Source organism: Ranitomeya imitator, chromosome 9 (genome assembly GCF_032444005.1).
Source record: "Ranitomeya imitator isolate aRanImi1 chromosome 9, aRanImi1.pri, whole genome shotgun sequence".
Lineage (NCBI taxonomy): Eukaryota > Metazoa > Chordata > Amphibia > Anura > Dendrobatidae > Ranitomeya > Ranitomeya imitator.
This window is the reverse complement of record NC_091290.1, coordinates 103,572,594-103,589,669: the sequence shown is the minus strand read 5'-3', so window position 1 is coordinate 103,589,669 and position 17,076 is coordinate 103,572,594. Positions and strand designations below refer to the sequence as shown.

At 38.3% G+C, this 17,076-nt stretch overlaps 22 non-coding genes across 22 annotated transcripts; all 22 read right to left on the bottom strand.

The window, feature by feature from the left end:
• Positions 1 to 588: 588 nt before the first annotated feature.
• Positions 589 to 670, bottom strand: TRNAS-UGA (transfer RNA serine (anticodon UGA)). The gene has a single exon. It is a non-coding gene; the product is annotated as a tRNA-Ser (tRNA).
• A 763-nt stretch (positions 671 to 1,433) lies between these two features.
• On the bottom strand, positions 1,434 to 1,505 carry TRNAQ-CUG (transfer RNA glutamine (anticodon CUG)). Its single transcript has one exon. It is a non-coding gene; the product is annotated as a tRNA-Gln (tRNA).
• Positions 1,506 to 2,167: 662 nt separating this feature from the next.
• Positions 2,168 to 2,249, bottom strand: TRNAS-UGA (transfer RNA serine (anticodon UGA)). The gene has a single exon. It is a non-coding gene; the product is annotated as a tRNA-Ser (tRNA).
• A 1,502-nt stretch (positions 2,250 to 3,751) lies between these two features.
• TRNAS-UGA (transfer RNA serine (anticodon UGA)) lies at positions 3,752 to 3,833 on the bottom strand. Its single transcript has one exon. It is a non-coding gene; the product is annotated as a tRNA-Ser (tRNA).
• A 754-nt stretch (positions 3,834 to 4,587) lies between these two features.
• Positions 4,588 to 4,659, bottom strand: TRNAQ-CUG (transfer RNA glutamine (anticodon CUG)). Its single transcript has one exon. It is a non-coding gene; the product is annotated as a tRNA-Gln (tRNA).
• A 662-nt stretch (positions 4,660 to 5,321) lies between these two features.
• Positions 5,322 to 5,403, bottom strand: TRNAS-UGA (transfer RNA serine (anticodon UGA)). Its single transcript has one exon. It is a non-coding gene; the product is annotated as a tRNA-Ser (tRNA).
• Positions 5,404 to 6,171: 768 nt separating this feature from the next.
• Positions 6,172 to 6,243, bottom strand: TRNAQ-CUG (transfer RNA glutamine (anticodon CUG)). The gene has a single exon. It is a non-coding gene; the product is annotated as a tRNA-Gln (tRNA).
• A 662-nt stretch (positions 6,244 to 6,905) lies between these two features.
• Positions 6,906 to 6,987, bottom strand: TRNAS-UGA (transfer RNA serine (anticodon UGA)). The gene has a single exon. It is a non-coding gene; the product is annotated as a tRNA-Ser (tRNA).
• A 754-nt stretch (positions 6,988 to 7,741) lies between these two features.
• Positions 7,742 to 7,813, bottom strand: TRNAQ-CUG (transfer RNA glutamine (anticodon CUG)). Its single transcript has one exon. It is a non-coding gene; the product is annotated as a tRNA-Gln (tRNA).
• A 169-nt stretch (positions 7,814 to 7,982) lies between these two features.
• On the bottom strand, positions 7,983 to 8,064 carry TRNAS-UGA (transfer RNA serine (anticodon UGA)). The gene has a single exon. It is a non-coding gene; the product is annotated as a tRNA-Ser (tRNA).
• A 754-nt stretch (positions 8,065 to 8,818) lies between these two features.
• TRNAQ-CUG (transfer RNA glutamine (anticodon CUG)) lies at positions 8,819 to 8,890 on the bottom strand. The gene has a single exon. It is a non-coding gene; the product is annotated as a tRNA-Gln (tRNA).
• A 662-nt stretch (positions 8,891 to 9,552) lies between these two features.
• TRNAS-UGA (transfer RNA serine (anticodon UGA)) lies at positions 9,553 to 9,634 on the bottom strand. Its single transcript has one exon. It is a non-coding gene; the product is annotated as a tRNA-Ser (tRNA).
• Positions 9,635 to 10,396: 762 nt separating this feature from the next.
• Positions 10,397 to 10,468, bottom strand: TRNAQ-CUG (transfer RNA glutamine (anticodon CUG)). Its single transcript has one exon. It is a non-coding gene; the product is annotated as a tRNA-Gln (tRNA).
• Positions 10,469 to 10,637: 169 nt separating this feature from the next.
• On the bottom strand, positions 10,638 to 10,719 carry TRNAS-UGA (transfer RNA serine (anticodon UGA)). The gene has a single exon. It is a non-coding gene; the product is annotated as a tRNA-Ser (tRNA).
• A 754-nt stretch (positions 10,720 to 11,473) lies between these two features.
• On the bottom strand, positions 11,474 to 11,545 carry TRNAQ-CUG (transfer RNA glutamine (anticodon CUG)). The gene has a single exon. It is a non-coding gene; the product is annotated as a tRNA-Gln (tRNA).
• A 662-nt stretch (positions 11,546 to 12,207) lies between these two features.
• Positions 12,208 to 12,289, bottom strand: TRNAS-UGA (transfer RNA serine (anticodon UGA)). Its single transcript has one exon. It is a non-coding gene; the product is annotated as a tRNA-Ser (tRNA).
• Positions 12,290 to 13,057: 768 nt separating this feature from the next.
• On the bottom strand, positions 13,058 to 13,129 carry TRNAQ-CUG (transfer RNA glutamine (anticodon CUG)). Its single transcript has one exon. It is a non-coding gene; the product is annotated as a tRNA-Gln (tRNA).
• Positions 13,130 to 13,791: 662 nt separating this feature from the next.
• On the bottom strand, positions 13,792 to 13,873 carry TRNAS-UGA (transfer RNA serine (anticodon UGA)). The gene has a single exon. It is a non-coding gene; the product is annotated as a tRNA-Ser (tRNA).
• A 768-nt stretch (positions 13,874 to 14,641) lies between these two features.
• TRNAQ-CUG (transfer RNA glutamine (anticodon CUG)) lies at positions 14,642 to 14,713 on the bottom strand. Its single transcript has one exon. It is a non-coding gene; the product is annotated as a tRNA-Gln (tRNA).
• A 662-nt stretch (positions 14,714 to 15,375) lies between these two features.
• Positions 15,376 to 15,457, bottom strand: TRNAS-UGA (transfer RNA serine (anticodon UGA)). The gene has a single exon. It is a non-coding gene; the product is annotated as a tRNA-Ser (tRNA).
• A 768-nt stretch (positions 15,458 to 16,225) lies between these two features.
• On the bottom strand, positions 16,226 to 16,297 carry TRNAQ-CUG (transfer RNA glutamine (anticodon CUG)). The gene has a single exon. It is a non-coding gene; the product is annotated as a tRNA-Gln (tRNA).
• Positions 16,298 to 16,959: 662 nt separating this feature from the next.
• Positions 16,960 to 17,041, bottom strand: TRNAS-UGA (transfer RNA serine (anticodon UGA)). The gene has a single exon. It is a non-coding gene; the product is annotated as a tRNA-Ser (tRNA).
• Between the last annotated feature and the right edge of the window lie 35 nt (positions 17,042 to 17,076).

The following is a 17,076-nucleotide window of genomic DNA, read 5'->3' as shown; positions in this document are numbered from 1 at the left end:
TGTAGTGCAAATCTACAATTAATACACAATGGTAAATTAATATCTCCTAAACTTTTATTCCACAAGTGTGCCAAGGGTTCCACGATATCTCAGCAAGGACAGTTTTAAATGTTGATAAAAAGTGACTAGTAAAAAGAGTGCTAGATCTGTTACTTGGAAAACGAGCAAGAAAAAAATTATTTGCAAAACTTATACTGTTAGAAAGCTGTTCATCCAGAAGTCACTAAAAATTTTTCATTGTGTGGTAAAAGGTTTCATCCAAGAGATAATTCAAGGTTGTTGCAAATCAAAGTGCATGTCCCAGTACATCTGCCACAACAATGGTCTGTCTCCGCTAGACAAAAGCGGGAGAAGCACCACTTACCTGGTGCCACACTCACGGTGCTTCTTTTGATTAGCGGCATGATGCACATGAGATGCAGCGCCAGATCGGCTTATGGAATGTACATCCAAAAATCTAATCAGTCTGATTCTTGAAAACCGTTCCAGAGTTTGCATATCACTGTCATGGGGGTAGACAAGGAAACGCGCAAATTAATCTACTCAGGTAATCAGTCAAAAAGATTTCATTAACCTATATAACATATACGTAGTCGGCAGGATTTGAACCTGCGCGGGGAAACCCCAATGGATTTCAAGACCATCGCCTTAACCACTCGGCCACGACTACTCTGACTTAAACATTTGATGAGATTCACACACCTTTTCTTATAGCACCATGATCAAGATCAGTGATTATCCCTCTGGAAAATATCTCAGAAAATAGAAACAAAATTCTAGGTCCCAGTAAAAATGTAAAAATCTGATTTTGAGTCATCATCAATGGGAACCATGTACAGTTTAAGACTTTGACCTCTTCATAAGGTGGATATGGAGTGGGTCCATTCCAAAAACCTCCTGAAAATTACTCTGAAAATGCTGAAAACACTGAACAAATTTATTTCCATGTAAAAAAAGACTTGCGGTTCATATGATCGAGCTTTTGGCGTCTTTTACCACATCAAGTTTCAAAAATTTCAAGCGGTTAACTGAAATAAGCATATCTATCTTCTGGTATTTTTCATTTAGAAGTGCTCCATACTTATAATACAAGTCAATGTCTAGGTTAGAAACACTCCTTAAAGGTTCCTAAGTGACTTTTGGTGCATTTTGTGAGCTGCAAAGCAAAGCCTCAAAAACAGACTCAAAAGATGCCCAAAACAATTTTTAGAAAAACACCACCAAAAATGGTGTTTTAAGTTTCAATAACCCTGCTTCATAGGTAGCTTTGGCCACAGAACTCACAGTGATCACTCCATGTATGCTTGGAACATTAAAATCTTTTTTTGGCTTTTGGTATGTTGATTTTAACTTTCTCTTTTTATGTTAAACCTTGGGAACAGGAGAACACAGTGTCAGTGGAAAAATTGAAACATGTGTACGAAAAACTGCCCAGGTTCCACTGAGATTTGAACTCAGATCGCTGGATTCAGAGTCCAGAGTGCTAACCATTACACCATGGAACCACACACAAAAAAGACTTGGCTGCAGTTTTGTGTTCTGGAAAGCACAATTGAACTCATGAATCATGGTGAAAACAGGCTCTAAAGCTGTAGTGCAAATCTACAATTAATACACAATGGTAAATTAATATCTCCTAAACTTTTATTCCACAAGTGTGCCAAGTGTTCCACGATATCTCAGCATGGACAGTTTTAAATGTTGATAAAAAGTGACTAGTAAAAGAGTGCTGGATCTGTTACTTGGAAAAAGAGCAAGAAAAAAATTATTTGCAAAACTTATACTGTTAGAAAGCTGTTCATCCAGAAGTCACTAAAAATGTTTCATTGTGTGGTAAAAGGTTTCATCCAAGAGATAATTCAAGGTTGTTGCAAATCAAAGTGCATGTCCCAGTACATCTGCCACAACAATGGTCTGTCTCCGCTAGACAAAAGCGGGAGAAGCACCACTTACCTGGTGCCACACTCACGGTGCTTCTTTTGATTAGCGGCATGATGCACATGAGATGCAGCGCCAGATCGGCTTATGGAATGTACATCCAAAAATCTAATCAGTCTGATTCTTGAAAACCGTTCCAGAGTTTGCATATCACTGTCACGGCGGTAGACAAGGAAACGCGCAAATTAATCTACTCAGGTAATCAGTCAAAAAGCTTTAGGAATAAATACGTAGTCGGCAGGATTTGAACCTACACGGGGAAACCCCAATGGATTTCAAGTCCATCGCCTTAACCACTCGGCCACGACTACTCAGACGTTAACATTTGATGAGATTCACACACCTTTTCTGATAGCACCATGATCAAGATCAGTGATTATCCCTCTGGAAAATATCTCAGAAAATAGAAACAAAATTCTAGGTCCCAGTAAAAATGTAAAAATCTGATTTCGAGTCATCATCAATGGGAACCATGTACAGTTTAAGACTTTGACCTCTTCATAAGGTGGATATGGAGTGGGTCCATTCCAAAAACATCCTGAAAATTACTCTGAAAATGCTGAAAACACTGAACAAACTCATTTCCATGTAAAAAAAGACTTGCTGTTCATATGATCGGGCTTTTGGCGTCTTTTAACCACATCAAGTTTCCAAAAATTCCAAGCGGTTAACTGAAATAAGCATATCTATCTTCTGGTATTTTTCATTTAGAAGTGCTCCATACTTATAATACAAGTCAATGGCTAGGTTAGAAACACTCCTTAAAGGTTCCTAAGTGACTTTTGGTGCATTTTGTGAGCTGCAAAGCAAAGCCTCAAAAACAGACTCAAAAGATGCCCAAAACAATTTTTAGAAAAACACCACCAAGAATGGTGGTGTTTTAAGTTTCATTAATCCTGTTTCAGAGGTAGCTTTGGCCACAGAACTCACAGTGATCACTCCATGTATGCTTGGAACAATGAAATCTTTTTTTGGCTTTTGGTATGTTGATTTTAACTTTCTCTTTTTATGTTAAACCTTGGGAACAGGAGAACACAGTGTCAGTGGAAAAATTGAAACATGTGTACGAAAAACTGCCCAGGTTCCACAGAGATTTGAACTCAGATTGCTGGATTCAGAGTCCAGAGTGCTAACCATTACACCATGGAACCACACACAAATAAGACTTGGCTGCAGTTTTGTGTTCTGGAAAGCACAATTGAACTCATGAATCATGGTGAAAACAGGCTCTAAAGCTGTAGTGCAAATCTACAATTAATACACAATGGTAAATTAATACCTTCTAAACTTTTATTCCACAAGTGTGCCAAGGGTTCCACGATATCTTAGCAAGGACAGTTTTAAATGTTGATAAAAAGTGACTAGTAAAAAGAGTGCTAGATCTGTTACTTGGAAAAAGAGCAAGAAAAAAATTAATTGCAAAACTTACACTGTTAGAAAGCTGTTCATCCAGAAGTCGCTAAAAATTTTTCATTGTGTGGTAAAAGGTTTCATCCAAGAGATAATTCAAGGTTGTTGCAAATCAAAGTGCATGCCCAGTACATCTGCCACAACAATGGTCTGTTGCCGCTAGACAAAAGCGGGAGAAGCACCACTTACCTGGTGCCACACTCACGGTGCTTCTTTTGATTAGCGGCATGATGCACATGAGATGCAGCGCCAGATCGGCTTATGGAATGTACATCCAAAAATCTAATCAGTCTGATTCTTGAAAACCGTTCCAGAGTTTGCATATCACTGTCATGGTGGTAGACAAGGAAACGCGCAAATTAATCTACTCAGGTAATCAGTCAAAAAGCTTTAGGAATATATACGTAGTCGGCAGGATTTGAACCTGAGCAGGGAAACCCCAATGGATTTCAAGTCCATTGCCTTAACCACTCGGCCACGACTACTCAGACATTAACATTTGATGAGATTCACACACCTTTTCTTATAGCACCATGATCAAGATCAGTGATTATCCCTCTGGAAAATATCTCAGAAAATAGAAACAAAATTCTAGGTCCCAGTAAAAATCTGATTTCGAGTCATCATCAATGGGAACCATGTACAGTTTAAGACTTTGACCTCTTCATAAGGTGGATATGGAGTGGGTCCATTCCAAAAACATCCTGAAAATTACTCTGAAAATGCTGAAAACACTGAACAAATTCATTTCCATGTTAAAAAAGACTTGCTGTTCATATGATCGGGCTTTTGGCGTCTTTTAACCACATCAAGTTTCCAAAAATTCCAAGCGGTTAACTGAAATAAGCATATCTATCTTCTGGTATTTTTCATTTAGAAGTGCTCCATACTTATAATACAAGTCAATGGCTAGGTTAGAAACACTCCTTAAAGGTTCCTAAGTGACTTTTGGTGCATTTTGTGAGCTGCAAAGCAAAGCCTCAAAAACAGACTCAAAAGATGCCCAAAACAATTTTTAGAAAAACACCACCAAAAATGGTGGTGTTTTAAGTTTCATTAACCCTGCTTCATAGGTAGCTTTGGCCACAGAATTCACAGTGATCACTCCATGTATGCTTGGAACATTGAAATCTTTTTTTGGCTTTTGGTATGTTGATTTTAACTTTCTCTTTTTATGTTAAACCTTGGGAACAGGAGAACACAGTGAAAAAATTGAAACATGTGTATGAAAAACTGCCCAGGTTCCACTGAGATTTTAACTCAGATCGCTGGATTCAGAATCCAGAGTGCTAACCATTACACCATGGAACCACACACAAAAAAGACTTGGCTGCAGTTTTGTGTTCTGGAAAGCACAATTGAACTCATGAATCATGGTGAAAACAGGCTCTAAAGCTGTAGTGCAAATCTACAATTAATACACAATGGTAAATTAATATCTTCTAAACTTTTATTCCACAAGTGTGCCAAGGGTTCCACGATATCTCAGCATGGACAGTTTTAAATGTTGATAAAAAGTGACTAGTAAAAGAGTGCTGGATCTGTTACTTGGAAAAAGAGCAAGAAAAAAATTAATTGCAAAACTTATACTGTTAGAAAGCTGTTCATCCAGAAGTCGCTAAAAATTTTTCACTGTGTGGTAAAAGGTTTCATCCAAGAGATAATTCAAGATTGTTGCAAATCAAAGTGCATGTCTCAGTACATCTGCCACAACAATGGTCTGTGGCCGCTAGACAAAAGCGGGAGAAGCACCACTTACCTGGTGCCACACTCACGGTGCTTCTTTTGATTAGCGGCATGATGCACATGAGATGCAGCACCAGATCGGCTTATGGAATGTACATCCAAAAATCTAATCAGTCTGATTCTTGAAAACCGTTCCAGAGTTTGCATATCACTGTCATGGGGGTAGACAAGGAAACGCGCAAATTAATCTACTCAAGTAATCAGTCAAAAAGCTTTAGGAACATATACGTAGTCAGCAGGATTTGAACATGCGCGGGGAAACCCCAATGGATATCAAGTCCATCGCCTTAACCACTCGGCCACGACTACTCAGACGTTAACATTTGATGAGATTCACAAACCTTTTCTTATAGCACCATGATCAAGATCAGTGATTATCCCTCTGGAAAATATCTCAGAAAATAGAAACAAAATTCTAGGTCCCAGTAAAAATGTAAAAATCTGATTTCGAGTCATCATCAATGGGAACCATGTACAGTTTAAGACTTTGACCTCTTCATAAGGTGGATATGGAGTGGGTCCATTCCAAAAACATCCTGAAAATTACTCTGAAAATGCTGAAAACACTGAACAAATTCATTTCCATGTTAAAAAAGACTTGCTGTTCATATGATCGGGCTTTTGGCGTCTTTTAACCACATCAAGTTTCCAAAAATTCCAAGCGGTTAACTGAAATAAGCATATCTATCTTCTGGTATTTTTCATTTAGAAGTGCTCCATACTTATAATACAAGTCAATGGCTAGGTTAGAAACACTCCTTAAAGGTTCCTAAGTGACTTTTGGTGCATTTTGTGAGCTGCAAAGCAAAGCCTCAAAAACAGACTCAAAAGATGCCCAAAACAATTTTTAGAAAAACACCACCAAAAATGGTGGTGTTTTAAGTTTCATTAACCCTGCTTCATAGGTAGCTTTGGCCACAGAACTCACAGTGATCACTCCATGTATGCTTGGAGCATTGAAATCTTTTTTTGGCTTTTGGTATGTTGATTTTAACTTTCTCTTTTTATGTTAAACCTTGGGAACAGGAGAACACAGTGTCAGTGGAAAAATTGAAACATGTGTACGAAAAACTGCCCAGGTTCCACTGAGATTTGAACTCAGATCGCTGGATTCAGAGTCCAGAGTGCTAACCATTACACCATGGAACCACACACAAAAAAGACTTGGCTGCAGTTTTGTGTTCTGGAAAGCACAATTGAACTCATGAATCATGGTGAAAACAGGCTCTAAAGCTGTAGTGCAAATCTACAATTAATACACAATGGTAAATTAATATCTCCTAAACTTTTATTCCACAAGTGTGCCAAGGGTTCCACGATATCTCAGCATGGACAGTTTTAAATGTTGATAAAAAGTGACTAGTAAAAGAGTGCTGGATCTGTTACTTGGAAAAAGAGCAAGAAAAAAATTAATTGCAAAACTTATACTGTTAGAAAGCTGTTCATCCAGAAGTCGCTAAAAATTTTTCACTGTGTGGTAAAAGGTTTCATCCAAGAGATAATTCAAGGTTGTTGCAAATCAAAGTGCATGTCCCAGTACATCTGCCACAACAATGGTCTGTGGCCGCTAGACAAAAGCGGGAGAAGCACCACTTACCTGGTGCCACACTCACGGTGCTTCTTTTGATTAGCGGCATGATGCACATGAGATGCAGTGCCAGATCGGCTTATGGAATGTACATCCAAAAATCTAATCAGTCTGATTCTTGAAAACCGTTCCAGAGTTTGCATATCACTGTCATGGCGGTAGACAAGGAAACGCGCAAATTAATCTACTCAGGTAATCAGTCAAAAAGCTTTAGGAATATATACGTAGTCGGCAGGATTTGAACCTGCGCGGGGAAACCCCAATGGATTTCAAGTCCATCGCCTTAACCACTCGGCCACGACTACTCGGACATTAACAATTGATGAGATTCACACACCTTTTCTTATAGCACCATGATCAAGATCAGTGATTATCCCTCTGGAAAATATCTCAGAAAATAGAAACAAAATTCTAGGTCCCAGTAAAAATCTGATTTCGAGTCATCATCAATGGGAACCATGTACAGTTTAAGACTTTGACCTCTTCATAAGGTGGATATGGAGTGGGTCCATTCCAAAAACATCCTGAAAATTACTCTGAAAATGCTGAAAACACTGAACAAATTCATTTCCATGTTAAAAAAGACTTGCTGTTCATATGATCGGGCTTTTGGCGTCTTTTAACCACATCAAGTTTCCAAAAATTCCAAGCGGTTAACTGAAATAAGCATATCTATCTTCTGGTATTTTTCATTTAGAAGTGCTCCATACTTATAATACAAGTCAATGGCTAGGTTAGAAACACTCCTTAAAGGTTCCTAAGTGACTTTTGGTGCATTTTGTGAGCTGCAAAGCAAAGCCTCAAAAACAGACTCAAAAGATGCCCAAAACAATTTTTAGAAAAACACCACCAAAAATGGTGGTGTTTTAAGTTTCATTAACCCTGCTTCATAGGTAGCTTTGGCCACAGAATTCACAGTGATCACTCCATGTATGCTTGGAACATTGAAATCTTTTTTTGGCTTTTGGTATGTTGATTTTAACTTTCTCTTTTTATGTTAAACCTTGGGAACAGGAGAACACAGTGAAAAAATTGAAACATGTGTATGAAAAACTGCCCAGGTTCCACTGAGATTTTAACTCAGATCGCTGGATTCAGAATCCAGAGTGCTAACCATTACACCATGGAACCACACACAAAAAAGACTTGGCTGCAGTTTTGTGTTCTGGAAAGCACAATTGAACTCATGAATCATGGTGAAAACAGGCTCTAAAGCTGTAGTGCAAATCTACAATTAATACACAATGGTAAATTAATATCTTCTAAACTTTTATTCCACAAGTGTGCCAAGGAATATATACGTAGTCGGCAGGATTTGAACCTGAGCAGGGAAACCCCAATGGATTTCAAGTCCATTGCCTTAACCACTCGGCCACGACTACTCAGACATTAACATTTGATGAGATTCACACACCTTTTCTTATAGCACCATGATCAAGATCAGTGATTATCCCTCTGGAAAATATCTCAGAAAATAGAAACAAAATTCTAGGTCCCAGTAAAAATCTGATTTCGAGTCATCATCAATGGGAACCATGTACAGTTTAAGACTTTGACCTCTTCATAAGGTGGATATGGAGTGGGTCCATTCCAAAAACATCCTGAAAATTACTCTGAAAATGCTGAAAACACTGAACAAATTCATTTCCATGTTAAAAAAGACTTGCTGTTCATATGATCGGGCTTTTGGCGTCTTTTAACCACATCAAGTTTCCAAAAATTCCAAGCGGTTAACTGAAATAAGCATATCTATCTTCTGGTATTTTTCATTTAGAAGTGCTCCATACTTATAATACAAGTCAATGGCTAGGTTAGAAACACTCCTTAAAGGTTCCTAAGTGACTTTTGGTGCATTTTGTGAGCTGCAAAGCAAAGCCTCAAAAACAGACTCAAAAGATGCCCAAAACAATTTTTAGAAAAACACCACCAAAAATGGTGGTGTTTTAAGTTTCATTAACCCTGCTTCATAGGTAGCTTTGGCCACAGAATTCACAGTGATCACTCCATGTATGCTTGGAACATTGAAATCTTTTTTTGGCTTTTGGTATGTTGATTTTAACTTTCTCTTTTTATGTTAAACCTTGGGAACAGGAGAACACAGTGAAAAAATTGAAACATGTGTATGAAAAACTGCCCAGGTTCCACTGAGATTTTAACTCAGATCGCTGGATTCAGAATCCAGAGTGCTAACCATTACACCATGGAACCACACACAAAAAAGACTTGGCTGCAGTTTTGTGTTCTGGAAAGCACAATTGAACTCATGAATCATGGTGAAAACAGGCTCTAAAGCTGTAGTGCAAATCTACAATTAATACACAATGGTAAATTAATATCTTCTAAACTTTTATTCCACAAGTGTGCCAAGGGTTCCACGATATCTCAGCATGGACAGTTTTAAATGTTGATAAAAAGTGACTAGTAAAAGAGTGCTGGATCTGTTACTTGGAAAAAGAGCAAGAAAAAAATTAATTGCAAAACTTATACTGTTAGAAAGCTGTTCATCCAGAAGTCGCTAAAAATTTTTCACTGTGTGGTAAAAGGTTTCATCCAAGAGATAATTCAAGATTGTTGCAAATCAAAGTGCATGTCTCAGTACATCTGCCACAACAATGGTCTGTGGCTGCTAGACAAAAGCGGGAGAAGCACCACTTACCTGGTGCCACACTCACGGTGCTTCTTTTGATTAGCGGCATGATGCACATGAGATGCAGCACCAGATCGGCTTATGGAATGTACATCCAAAAATCTAATCAGTCTGATTCTTGAAAACCGTTCCAGAGTTTGCATATCACTGTCATGGGGGTAGACAAGGAAACGCGCAAATTAATCTACTCAAGTAATCAGTCAAAAAGCTTTAGGAACATATACGTAGTCAGCAGGATTTGAACCTGCGCGGGGAAACCCCAATGGATATCAAGTCCATCGCCTTAACCACTCGGCCACGACTACTCAGACGTTAACATTTGATGAGATTCACAAACCTTTTCTTATAGCACCATGATCAAGATCAGTGATTATCCCTCTGGAAAATATCTCAGAAAATAGAAACAAAATTCTAGGTCCCAGTAAAAATGTAAAAATCTGATTTCGAGTCATCATCAATGGGAACCATGTACAGTTTAAGACTTTGACCTCTTCATAAGGTGGATATGGAGTGGGTCCATTCCAAAAACATCCTGAAAATTACTCTGAAAATGCTGAAAACACTGAACAAATTCATTTCCATGTTAAAAAAGACTTGCTGTTCATATGATCGGGCTTTTGGCGTCTTTTAACCACATCAAGTTTCCAAAAATTCCAAGCGGTTAACTGAAATAAGCATATCTATCTTCTGGTATTTTTCATTTAGAAGTGCTCCATACTTATAATACAAGTCAATGGCTAGGTTAGAAACACTCCTTAAAGGTTCCTAAGTGACTTTTGGTGCATTTTGTGAGCTGCAAAGCAAAGCCTCAAAAACAGACTCAAAAGATGCCCAAAACAATTTTTAGAAAAACACCACCAAAAATGGTGGTGTTTTAAGTTTCATTAACCCTGCTTAATAGGTAGCTTTGGCCACAGAATTCACAGTGATCACTCCATGTATGCTTGGAACATTGAAATCTTTTTTTGGCTTTTGGTATGTTGATTTTAACTTTCTCTTTTTATGTTAAACCTTGGGAACAGGAGAACACAGTGAAAAAAATGAAACATGTGTATGAAAAACTGCCCAGGTTCCACTGAGATTTTAACTCAGATCGCTGGATTCAGAATCCAGAGTGCTAACCATTACACCATGGAACCACACACAAAAAAGACTTGGCTGCAGTTTTGTGTTCTGGAAAGCACAATTGAACTCATGAATCATGGTGAAAACAGGCTCTAAAGCTGTAGTGCAAATCTACAATTAATACACAATGGTAAATTAATATCTTCTAAACTTTTATTCCACAAGTGTGCCAAGGAATATATACGTAGTCGGCAGGATTTGAACCTGAGCAGGGAAACCCCAATGGATTTCAAGTCCATTGCCTTAACCACTCGGCCACGACTACTCAGACATTAACATTTGATGAGATTCACACACCTTTTCTTATAGCACCATGATCAAGATCAGTGATTATCCCTCTGGAAAATATCTCAGAAAATAGAAACAAAATTCTAGGTCCCAGTAAAAATCTGATTTCGAGTCATCATCAATGGGAACCATGTACAGTTTAAGACTTTGACCTCTTCATAAGGTGGATATGGAGTGGGTCCATTCCAAAAACATCCTGAAAATTACTCTGAAAATGCTGAAAACACTGAACAAATTCATTTCCATGTTAAAAAAGACTTGCTGTTCATATGATCGGGCTTTTGGCGTCTTTTAACCACATCAAGTTTCCAAAAATTCCAAGCGGTTAACTGAAATAAGCATATCTATCTTCTGGTATTTTTCATTTAGAAGTGCTCCATACTTATAATACAAGTCAATGGCTAGGTTAGAAACACTCCTTAAAGGTTCCTAAGTGACTTTTGGTGCATTTTGTGAGCTGCAAAGCAAAGCCTCAAAAACAGACTCAAAAGATGCCCAAAACAATTTTTAGAAAAACACCACCAAAAATGGTGGTGTTTTAAGTTTCATTAACCCTGCTTCATAGGTAGCTTTGGCCACAGAATTCACAGTGATCACTCCATGTATGCTTGGAACATTGAAATCTTTTTTTGGCTTTTGGTATGTTGATTTTAACTTTCTCTTTTTATGTTAAACCTTGGGAACAGGAGAACACAGTGAAAAAATTGAAACATGTGTATGAAAAACTGCCCAGGTTCCACTGAGATTTTAACTCAGATCGCTGGATTCAGAATCCAGAGTGCTAACCATTACACCATGGAACCACACACAAAAAAGACTTGGCTGCAGTTTTGTGTTCTGGAAAGCACAATTGAACTCATGAATCATGGTGAAAACAGGCTCTAAAGCTGTAGTGCAAATCTACAATTAATACACAATGGTAAATTAATATCTTCTAAACTTTTATTCCACAAGTGTGCCAAGGGTTCCACGATATCTCAGCATGGACAGTTTTAAATGTTGATAAAAAGTGACTAGTAAAAGAGTGCTGGATCTGTTACTTGGAAAAAGAGCAAGAAAAAAATTAATTGCAAAACTTATACTGTTAGAAAGCTGTTCATCCAGAAGTCGCTAAAAATTTTTCACTGTGTGGTAAAAGGTTTCATCCAAGAGATAATTCAAGATTGTTGCAAATCAAAGTGCATGTCTCAGTACATCTGCCACAACAATGGTCTGTGGCCGCTAGACAAAAGCGGGAGAAGCACCACTTACCTGGTGCCACACTCACGGTGCTTCTTTTGATTAGCGGCATGATGCACATGAGATGCAGCACCAGATCGGCTTATGGAATGTACATCCAAAAATCTAATCAGTCTGATTCTTGAAAACCGTTCCAGAGTTTGCATATCACTGTCATGGGGGTAGACAAGGAAACGCGCAAATTAATCTACTCAAGTAATCAGTCAAAAAGCTTTAGGAACATATACGTAGTCAGCAGGATTTGAACCTGCGCGGGGAAACCCCAATGGATATCAAGTCCATCGCCTTAACCACTCGGCCACGACTACTCAGACGTTAACATTTGATGAGATTCACAAACCTTTTCTTATAGCACCATGATCAAGATCAGTGATTATCCCTCTGGAAAATATCTCAGAAAATAGAAACAAAATTCTAGGTCCCAGTAAAAATGTAAAAATCTGATTTCGAGTCATCATCAATGGGAACCATGTACAGTTTAAGACTTTGACCTCTTCATAAGGTGGATATGGAGTGGGTCCATTCCAAAAACATCCTGAAAATTACTCTGAAAATGCTGAAAACACTGAACAAATTCATTTCCATGTTAAAAAAGACTTGCTGTTCATATGATCGGGCTTTTGGCGTCTTTTAACCACATCAAGTTTCCAAAAATTCCAAGCGGTTAACTGAAATAAGCATATCTATCTTCTGGTATTTTTCATTTAGAAGTGCTCCATACTTATAATACAAGTCAATGGCTAGGTTAGAAACACTCCTTAAAGGTTCCTAAGTGACTTTTGGTGCATTTTGTGAGCTGCAAAGCAAAGCCTCAAAAACAGACTCAAAAGATGCCCAAAACAATTTTTAGAAAAACACCACCAAAAATGGTGGTGTTTTAAGTTTCATTAACCCTGCTTCATAGGTAGCTTTGGCCACAGAACTCACAGTGATCACTCCATGTATGCTTGGAACATTGAAATCTTTTTTTGGCTTTTGGTATGTTGATTTTAACTTTCTCTTTTTATGTTAAACCTTGGGAACAGGAGAACACAGTGTCAGTGGAAAAATTGAAACATGTGTACGAAAAACTGCCCAGGTTCCACTGAGATTTGAACTCAGATCGCTGGATTCAGAGTCCAGAGTGCTAACCATTACACCATGGAACCACACACAAAAAAGACTTGGCTGCAGTTTTGTGTTCTGGAAAGCACAATTGAACTCATGAATCATGGTGAAAACAGGCTCTAAAGCTGTAGTGCAAATCTAGAATTAATACACAATGGTAAATTAATACCTTCTAAACTTTTATTCCACAAGTGTGCCAAGGGTTCCACGATATCTTAGCAAGGACAGTTTTAAATGTTGATAAAAAGTGACTAGTAAAAAGAGTGCTAGATCTGTTACTTGGAAAAAGAGCAAGAAAAAAATTAATTGCAAAACTTATACTGTTAGAAAGCTGTTCATCCAGAAGTCGCTAAAAATTTTTCATTGTGTGGTAAAAGGTTTCATCCAAGAGATAATTCAAGGTTGTTGCAAATCAAAGTGCATGCCCAGTACATCTGCCACAACAATGGTCTGTGGCCGCTAGACAAAAGCGGGAGAAGCACCACTTACCTGGTGCCACACTCACGGTGCTTCTTTTGATTAGCGGCATGATGCACATGAGATGCAGCGCCAGATCGGCTTATGGAATGTACATCCAAAAATCTAATCAGTCTGATTCTTGAAAACCGTTCCAGAGTTTGCATATCACTGTCACGGCGGTAGACAAGGAAACGCGCAAATTAATCTACTCAGGTAATCAGTCAATAAGCTTTAAGAATATATACGTAGTCGGCAGGATTTGAACCTGCGTGGGGAAACCCCAATGGATTTCAAGTCCATCGCCTTAACCACTCGGCCACGACTACTCAGACATTAACATTTGATGAGATTCACACACCTTTTCTTATAGCACCATGATCAAGATCAGTGATTATCCCTCTGGAAAATATCTCAGAAAATAGAAACAAAATTCTAGGTCCCAGTAAAAATGTAAAAATCTGATTTCGAGTCATCATCAATGGGAACCATGTACAGTTTAAGACTTTGACCTCTTCATAAGGTGGATATGGAGTGGGTCCATTCCAAAAACATCCTGAAAATTACTCTGAAAATGCTGAAAACACTGAACAAATTCATTTCCATGTTAAAAAAGACTTGCTGTTCATATGATCGGGCTTTTGGCGTCTTTTAACCACATCAAGTTTCCAAAAATTCCAAGCGGTTAACTGAAATAAGCATATCTATCTTCTGGTATTTTTCATTTAGAAGTGCTCCATACTTATAATACAAGTCAATGGCTAGGTTAGAAACACTCCTTAAAGGTTCCTAAGTGACTTTTGGTGCATTTTGTGAGCTGCAAAGCAAAGCCTCAAAAACAGACTCAAAAGATGCCCAAAACAATTTTTAGAAAAACACCACCAAAAATGGTGGTGTTTTAAGTTTCATTAATCCTGTTTCAGAGATAGCTTTGGCCACAGAACTCACAGTGATCACTCCATGTATGCTTGGAACAATGAAATCTTTTTTTGGCTTTTGGTATGTTGATTTTAACTTTCTCTTTTTATGTTAAACCTTGGGAACAGGAGAACACAGTGTCAGTGGAAAAATTGAAACATGTGTACGAAAAACTGCCCAGGTTCCACTGAGATTTGAACTCAGATCGCTGGATTCAGAGTCCAGAGTGCTAACCATTACACCATGGAACCACACACAAAAAAGACTTGGCTGCAGTTTTGTGTTCTGGAAAGCACAATTGAACTCATGAATCATGGTGAAAACAGGCTCTAAAGCTGTAGTGCAAATCTACAATTAATACACAATGGTAAATTAATATCTTCTAAACTTTTATTCCACAAGTGTGCCAAGGGTTCCACGATATCTCAGCATGGACAGTTTTAAATGTTGATAAAAAGTGACTAGTAAAAGAGTGCTGGATCTGTTACTTGGAAAAAGAGCAAGAAAAAAATTAATTGCAAAACTTATACTGTTAGAAAGCTGTTCATCCAGAAGTCGCTAAAAATTTTTCACTGTGTGGTAAAAGGTTTCATCCAAGAGATAATTCAAGGTTGTTGCAAATCAAAGTTCATGTCCCAGTACATCTGCCACAACAATGGTCTGTGGCCGCTAGACAAAAGCGGGAGAAGCACCACTTACCTGGTGCCACACTCACGGTGCTTCTTTTGATTAGCGGCATGATGCACATGAGATGCAGCACCAGATCGGCTTATGGAATGTACATCCAAAAATGTAATCAGTCTGATTCTTGAAAACCGTTCCAGAGTTTGCATATCACTGTCATGGGGGTAGACAAGGAAACGCGCAAATTAATCTACTCAGGTAATCAGTCAAAAAGATTTAGGAACATGTACGTAGTCGGCAGGATTTGAACCTGCGCGGGGAAACCCCAATGGATTTCAAGTCCATCGCCTTAACCACTCGGCCACGACTACTCTGACTTAAAAATTTGATGAAATTCACACACCTTTTCTTATAGCACCATGATCAAGATCAGTGATTATCCCTCTGGAAAATATCTCAGAAAATAGAAACAAAATTCTAGGTCCCAGTAAAAATGTAAAAATCTGATTTCGAGTCATCATCAATGGGAACCATGTACAGTTTAAGACTTTGACCTCTTCATAAGGTGGATATGGAGTGGGTCCATTCCAAAAACATCCTGAAAATTACTCTGAAAATGCTGAAAACACTGAACAAATTCATTTCCATGTTAAAAAAGACTTGCTGTTCATATGATCGGGCTTTTGGCGTCTTTTAACCACATCAAGTTTCCAAAAATTCCAAGCGGTTAACTGAAATAAGCATATCTATCTTCTGGTATTTTTCATTTAGAAGTGCTCCATACTTATAATACAAGTCAATGGCTAGGTTAGAAACACTTCTTAAAGGTTCCTAAGTGACTTTTGGTGCATTTTGTGAGCTGCAAAGCAAAGCCTCAAAAACAGACTCAAAAGATGCCCAAAACAATTTTTAGAAAAACACCACCAAAAATGGTGGTGTTTTAAGTTTCATTAACCCTGCTTCATAGGTAGCTTTGGCCACAGAACTCACAGTGATCACTCCATGTATGCTTGGAACATTGAAATCTTTTTTTGGCTTTTGGTATGTTGATTTTAACTTTCTCTTTTTATGTTAAACCTTGGGAACAGGAGAACACAGTGTCAGTGGAAAAATTGAAACATGTGTACGAAAAACTGCCCAGGTTCCACTGAGATTTGAACTCAGATCGCTGGATTCAGAGTCCAGAGTGCTAACCATTACACCATGGAACCACACACAAAAAATACTTGGCTGCAGTTTTGTGTTCTGGAAAGCACAAGTGAACTCATGAATCATGGTGAAAACAGGCTCTAAAGCTGTAGTGCAAATCTACAATTAATACACAATGGTAAATTAATATCTTCTAAACTTTTATTCCACAAGTGTGCCAAGGGTTCCACGACATCTCAGCATGGACAGTTTTAAATGTTGATAAAAAGTGACTAGTAAAAGAGTGCTGGATCTGTTACTTGGAAAAAGAGCAAGAAAAAAATTAATTGCAAAACTTATACTGTTAGAAAGCTGTTCATCCAGAAGTCGCTAAAAATTTTTCACTTTGTGGTAAAAGGTTTCATCCAAGAGATAATTCAAGATTGTTGCAAATCAAAGTGCATGTCTCAGTACATCTGCCACAACAATGGTCTGTGGCCGCTAGACAAAAGCGGGAGAAGCACCAATTACCTGGTGCCACACTCACGGTGCTTCTTTTGATTAGCGGCATGATGCACATGAGATGCAGCACCAGATCGGCTTATGGAATGTACATCCAAAAATCTAATCAGTCTGATTCTTGAAAACCGTTCCAGAGTTTGCATATCACTGTCATGGCGGTAGACAAGGAAACGCGCAAATTAATCTACTCAGGTAATCAGTCAAAAAGCTTTAGGAACATATACGTAGTCAGCAGGATTTGTACCTGCGCGGGGAAACCCCAATGGATTTCAAGTCCATCGCCTTAACCACTCGGCCACGACTACTCAGACGTTAACATTTGATGAGATTCACACACCTT